At 38.1% G+C, this 6937-nt stretch overlaps 1 long non-coding RNA gene across 1 annotated transcript; it reads left to right on the top strand.

Annotated features, from left to right (window-relative positions):
* Positions 1-5006: 5006 nt before the first annotated feature.
* LOC107568744 (uncharacterized) lies at positions 5007-6783 on the top strand. Its single transcript, XR_001606802.1, has 3 exons — positions 5007-5105; positions 6479-6643; positions 6741-6783. It is a non-coding gene; the product is annotated as an uncharacterized lncRNA (long non-coding RNA).
* The last annotated feature ends 154 nt before the right edge of the window (positions 6784-6937 follow it).

Genomic DNA, 6937 nt, shown 5'->3' with positions numbered 1-6937 from the left:
AAAAAAAAGTCTATTAGCACACAGTCTGGCAAATCAGAATGACACGCAATGTCCAGATACTCTTGAATATAGCCTTCAAGTGGGCGTGTACCCTGCTTTAAGGCTAATAATAGTTTGGCAGTGTCCATACCTGGCCAATGTCCACGGGAAAAGCTGCTGGATCCTTGTGGGGCCGAGTATGCGGTTACGGGGCTGACGAGACGCGAGACGTGCGGATCCATGTGCAAAGCTTTATTCTGGAGACATGGTCAGAAACAGGCATAAATCAAACATTGGCAAACAGGTATGCAAGAGACCAGGCATGGGCAGTACGGTAAACAGTGAGGGTCAATCGATGACGAACATAATCCAATAGGGCAAGACTAGAGAGATAATCCAGGTACAAAGCAAAGGTCCAGGCAGGGGCAAACAGTATCCGAACAGGGCAAGACGAGAGAGGTAATCCAAAGTGCACAGGCAAAGATCAGAACACGAGGAAACTGACAAGGCAAGACTAGGCTAAGACTATGAAACTTCAAGTAGGCTCTGTAACATAGCTATCACAAACAAGACTCGGCAGTGAATGGTTGTTTGAGTGTGTGTTATATAGTGAATGTGTGATTGGTTACAGCTGTGTGCAATCAGTGCAATGGATGATGGGATATGTAGTCCGGGATGACATGCAACAGTTTGTGTAGTGCGAGAGTCAATGTAATGGAAGGGTGACCTCTGGTGGTGATTGAATGGAAATCCATGGACCGGATTCGTGATAGGAAGAGAGTGTAGGTGGACAATAGCAGGCTGTTTGAAGGAGACAATCATTGCCGCAGAGGGGAAGGTTGAATTCTCATAGTGACTGCAGGGTGTCGTCAGATGTGGACAGGGAAGTCCGAAATTATTATTTTTTACTTATGTGCGTTGTGGTGTTCAGCCATTGGTGATTACTGTCCTCCCGAATCGTATAATGATTACCTGTGCTGGTTATTACACATAGGGCATGTGATTTAATTAAGTGTACTTTGCATGATATTTCACACTTCATTCTTTGCTGTGAATTTGGAATGAGTACTCTGGTTCTCTTTTAAATGTGTTCACGGTTTAATGAAATGACCAGTGTATGTAATCAGGCTATTTAAGTGAGACAATGCCGTACGTCTGCTATTTTTGTTAATAAAAATTATATTTTGTAATTCTTGCTCTTGACTGTTTGAGTGCTCCTCCCGGACCAAACCGGGTCAGAATTAAAGGTGGTGGCAGCATAGGTGTTATTAGCAATAAGGAAGCTCACCAGTGGCCCCTAGTGGTGGCTGAATGTATTACAAAATAACATTACCTGCTTGACAGACAGGGTTGCCAGGTTGCCAACGAAACCCGCACAATTGTTACTCCAAACTAACCGCGTTTCGAGGGGGTCCCCCTGTAAAAATTGTTTTCCAGGGACTAAATATCACGTTATCGGGGTCGCTTCAACCCGCGGCAACAGTGGTAAAGTAGCCCAATTGACTTGGCAACACTGACGAATAATAAGGTCTACAACTAGCTCTAGTTTCGGCACGACCACGACAGTTTGAAGTGATCTAATTTGGCACGGTCTCCCTGCTACACTGGTAGTAGTAGAACTTTCCACCGTGTATAGTACATGTCCTTACAAGTACAATTTTAGCTGTAGTATTTGTCCCCTTCCAAAATTGCTCTTAAGAAATTGTTTGTCCCCCCAACTGGTTGCACATGTGGGTCGAAGGACAGGCTTGAAATCAAATTACTGTTTTTTAATGTTGGGCTGTGAAATGTGTAAATTTGTTCTGTCATTTAAACAACTTTAATGACCATGTTAGTTGACCTATAATGCGCGCTGGACGCTGCTGTGTGGATCTGTCAGATTAATCACGTAATTCACCAATTTCTCCCGAAATACATTAAAGTGGCCAGTGAACTGGGAGAAAAACAGTAAACTTTATGGTTACCTACACGTGTACATGCACAAATACATATTTGATAGGAATAAAACCTTGTCAAATTTTAATTGAAAGAATTATTTGCAGCTTTCCATAGAAATCAGTGTGTATTTAACAAACTATAACCCTTGAACAGTTGTGATATATTAAAAGCACTGAACGCGTCTGTCTCTGGCTCAGCGGCAGCCAGTTAATTAGCATAGCCTAGGGTATCTTGTTTCAGGTAAGTTCATGTTTGATTAAACATCTGTAAATAGCCTTGACATCTTAAAAGGCCTATTATAGTATTTTACTTAGCTGGTTTTAGATTGAAGTTTTTGTCTTCCGAGTAAAAACAACTTTCCTGGGTATTTTTGTAATAAAAATAAGCTTCCGTTTCATAAACTTGGTACTGATAACGGTTTAACATTTACCTTAGCCTACCTTTGGGGTCTTTGCCATTATATTCCAACAACATTATGCCTCAATTAGCTATAGATTAAGAGTTGTTGTTTTAGATGTGTGTTTAATCATTTGTTGTTAAAATAACATTCTGTTCCGTAAACTGCATTGTCTGCTGGTTTTTTTTTTTAACCATTTTTCAGTGGTCATTAAGAATGCCAATTAGTATTGTAACACTTTGAATGTTAAAATACAAATTAACACCTGACCACTCTTGTGGGTTTGCTACTGTTACAATTAAAAATCATAGAAGGGTAAAAACATGCCAGGCAGACACTGGTATGTTGTAAGCAAACAGCTAAAACACATACATTTGATAATGGGTGTTAGATTTATACTGTAGTGTGTGAATAATCATGCAGTGACAATATACTCCGTTAGAGTAACTGGAGGTAAAATTCTGATTAGGGCCCCATAAAGGCTTGGGCCGGCCCTGCCTGTGATTGATGTGACTGTGATCTCAGGAAAACTGGAGGAGGCCCATCTGCCTCATTATGCCTGTTTAGCAGAGTCAGACCCCTCTCTCACACAGGCTGTGAAACTCCTCCGCAAAGGAGATGAAGGAATATCTTTTCAATCTGTAGAGCTGACCCGTTATCATGCCAAAAATAGTCCAGCCATCCTTCTCTCTTACAACTCTAATTATAAACTGGATCATGCAATGCGAAGAACACTGTAATCTTCTCTACTTCCGGTGTGAAGATCCTCTCATTCTTCACGTCTACTTTTTTACAGCTTGTTCAAAAGAAAAAAAAAAAAAAAATGAGCCGAATGAAAAATCAAGTATTTTGATCAGCCATCCGAGATCTAACAGACCATTTCGGATGAAAACACCTCACCCTCTTGAGGTTCCTGGTGCATCTGTCCATCCCGTAGAGGGGATTTAGTTTAGAACAGATATTGACCCACACTTCTACAAGGTTAAGCATCATCAGCATGATGTAAAAATGAATCTTGTCAAAGAGGTGGACAAGAAGTCTGTGTGGAAGGCCACAATATGAAAATAATTTGTCCCAGTAAATCCAAGGCAAGTCCAAGATGAGCCGCAACTGAATTCTGAGATTGATAAAGTTCACTTTGAGAAACACAGATTGGCTCTCATTAAAAGAGTTAAAAATGTGAAGAGCATTGCAGATAAACTGCATGAGGAACTATATTCTGAAATCACACATACTAATTAGACCAGTCAGGATAGCATGAGAAAGATCTGCTCCACTGTGGATTTAAGTGGTATGATTGTAAAAGGTAAATTCATTGCAATTCTCCAGGAAGAAGTGCCCCACCTCTTTGAAGAAATGGTGCGTTCTGATTCTTAAAGATTTCTTAGTGAATATATTGCTTTAGATGGGCAACTGTATAGATATGGACAGCCAGATTATGCTAAATGATAAAACGGTTTAATGCTAGAATGTAAGATACGTTGATTTCTGAACATAACTGAAATATTAATTGAAAAATACATTACCAAATTAACTGGAGATTACTCATTAGGTACTAATGTTTTGCAAACTGAATTAAAGTTACAACACTCAAATGATCAGCTTAACCGTACAAACTCATAAAACATCAAGACTGCCATTTTTGTTGTCTAAGATTGTTGAATAAGGTGAATGTACGTTTTTTTTTTTTTCTGTACAGTTTCTCTCTATACAATCGTGTCCTATTGAAATGGTCCAGTTTGACATGGTTTAGGTACATTTAACCACTTCTTTTGTAAACTGAATGAATTGATATTAGAAATAATAAAAAGTTAAAGTTGTGACTTGAGCATTCCGATTACACTCCAATTAAATATTTCGTTGTATTCTACAAGCCTACTGTAACAGTTCAAATGTTTTCATTTTAAATAGAAGTGGCTAAAATAATAGGTCATATCATTTTGGCAAAGCTATCAAACGACACGGATTTAAAGGCTCATGGTAAAACAGAAGGATATAACAATTTAAATGGCTGTTGGCTTCTTTACTTGAAGCGTGTCAATGATACCTGTAGCAAATCAGTGTAGGCCTACACAATTTGTACACGACCAACCCATGTTATTTAGGTTACATAGAAAACTGCTCTCCACCCCCTAGATGTGGATCCAACCACGCCCCCTGGATCTTGTGTTCTGGAGTGAGACTCCAAGAGGTCCTCGCTGCAGCCTGTAGCTCGATGACATTGCTGGATCAGAGCCAATACGTATTGGATGTTTGACAAGCATGCGCAGGTATTGGATTTGAATGCGCATGCGGGGCTGTCATTGAAGCTAGTATTTAATGTAAATTAAACTAATTACGAGATATAGGTGTGTTTCATAGGCTTACACAAATTATATTATACTGTGATTTTAAACTAGTAGTGTATTCAAACTTTAAGCAACGATGGCGTACACTGTAAAAAGTAATTCTGTAGGTTTGTAGATTTCATTAAATTTAATGTGTAAACTTTATTTAACAATTAATTTTTGTTTTTTTCAATATTTTTTTTAATTAGAATTAATTAAAAACGACTGGAATAAAACCTACTCAATTATGTTGTTCAGGATTTAGCTATTATTTTTGAATAATTCCAAATAGAGAGAATATTGAATGAATCCAACATGATGGAAATGAGCTGTTTTCAATTTACAAGCACTTCCTGTTACAACGCGCGGTTTAAATCAGCACGAGGCACGCATGCGCTGGAGTTTCCCGCTGACAACCTGGGGGCAAAGCTGATCACCGCGCTTTTTCAGTTCATTTCACAAAGGTAAGGAATATTATTTTATTTATATATGAAAAAAACTGTTGTTTAAATTGTCTACTTTATCTAATATAGGCGTCAATAAAAAAAATATTAGTTTAGGTTTTTTTTTTAAAAAATATATATGAAAAAAACTGTTGTTTAAATTGTCTACTTTATCTAATATAGGCGTCAATAAAAAAAATATTAGTTAAGGTCTTCTATTTAAAAATATATTGGTGATAGTGCTCTTGAAAAATAAAGATGCTAATTCGTTCATGTAACATGAACGGTTTGCCAATATTTTTGTAGATTAACGTTACTATCTAAGTGACCTTTCGTGGCCTAATATCCACATCACGTATTGCTACGTTTGAACTAGGGTGTTGCTCAAAGTATGGAAAATCACGTTTTACACCGATGAATGGCTGAAGGGGTTCATTTTAAAACCATTTAACGTTAGCGCTGCCGTTGAAATCAGCACAAGGCACGAGGCACGCATGCGCTGGAGTTTCTCGCTGACAACCTGGGGGCAAAGTTGATCACCGCTCTTTTTCAGTTCATTTCACAAAGGTAAGGAATATTATTTTATTTATATATGAAAAAAAACTGTTGTTTAAATGGTCTACTTTATCTAATATAGGCGTCAATAAAAAAAAATATAAGTTAAGGTCTTCTATTTAAAAAGATATTGGTGATAGTGCTCTTGAAAAATAAAGATGCTAATTCGTTCATGTATCATGAACTGTTTGCCAATATTTTTGTAGATTAACGTTACTATCTAAGTGACCTTTCGTGGCCTAATATCCACATCACGTATTGCTACGTTTGAACTAGGGTGTTGCTCATAAAGTATGGAAAATCACGTTTTACACCGATGAATGACTGAAGGGGTTCATTTTAAAACTATTTAACGTTAGCGCTGCCGTTGAACCGCGCGCACGTCGCTTCCATCACTCCAGTGCACCTCTTCTTTTCAATCCATCACGTTGGCATATTACGAATAATAATCCATAAACAAGTGCATTTTGTTGCACAACATCGTATGGTTAGAAATCGAGCATCGAATTTTTTTATACGTTACATTTGTGAGGACCTGCCCTGGCGATCTGCCGGGACGTTACGCGCTAATCTACAGTAAACACGGGCACACGAGCAACAATGAAAGCTTGCATGTATTTTATTTAAATAAAATCCCTCGAATCCATTCATTCCTCCGTTACATGCTGTTAGGAGCTAGCAATTAGAGTAAACGGTCATTCTGCACGATCGCGATTGTACGGAAGCCCTGAACTTGGTTTATTTGGTGTTTCAGGAAAAACAAAATCGCTATAAATGTTAGATATTTTGGTATACAGTGTTATTAACATTCCACATTTCTATTAACATTATTTTTGCAGACATACAGAAGAGAATTTTAGAAGAAGAACAATGAAAAGATGATAAAGGAGATGAGCAAAGATGAACAAAACATTTGCACATCGACGACACGAAATCATTATGATCAATGTCCATGTGTGCAAGACATAAAGGAACGATGGACAGCCCTGTTTCAACCTTCTCAAGTGAGTTAACAATACTCCGAGACAAAAAGGAACATAATGTATCTGAAAACACCCTCTCAAAACGTGAAATTAATTTGACACTCATTCCGTATTTCAGGTGAATGCAGAATTTCACAGAATAACCAGTGCAGCTGGAACCTAACTTGGTCCTCACTGGTTCTTCACACTCCCAAGCTGTTGACAACTGTTTCGTGCCAAAGGAGGAGCACTCGGAGAAAGACTGAAAACTGAGATGGAACTACTGAAGGTACAGTTTAAAATGCAAGCCATTTGGCTACTTGTTGTTTTATGTAA

Source organism: Sinocyclocheilus grahami, unplaced genomic scaffold (assembly GCF_001515645.1).
Source record: "Sinocyclocheilus grahami isolate Dianchi unplaced genomic scaffold, SAMN03320097.WGS_v1.1 scaffold1277.1, whole genome shotgun sequence".
Taxonomy (NCBI): Eukaryota; Metazoa; Chordata; class Actinopteri; order Cypriniformes; family Cyprinidae; genus Sinocyclocheilus; species Sinocyclocheilus grahami.
The sequence above is the reverse complement of the archived record's forward strand: the minus strand, read 5'-3'. Positions and strand labels throughout refer to the sequence as shown.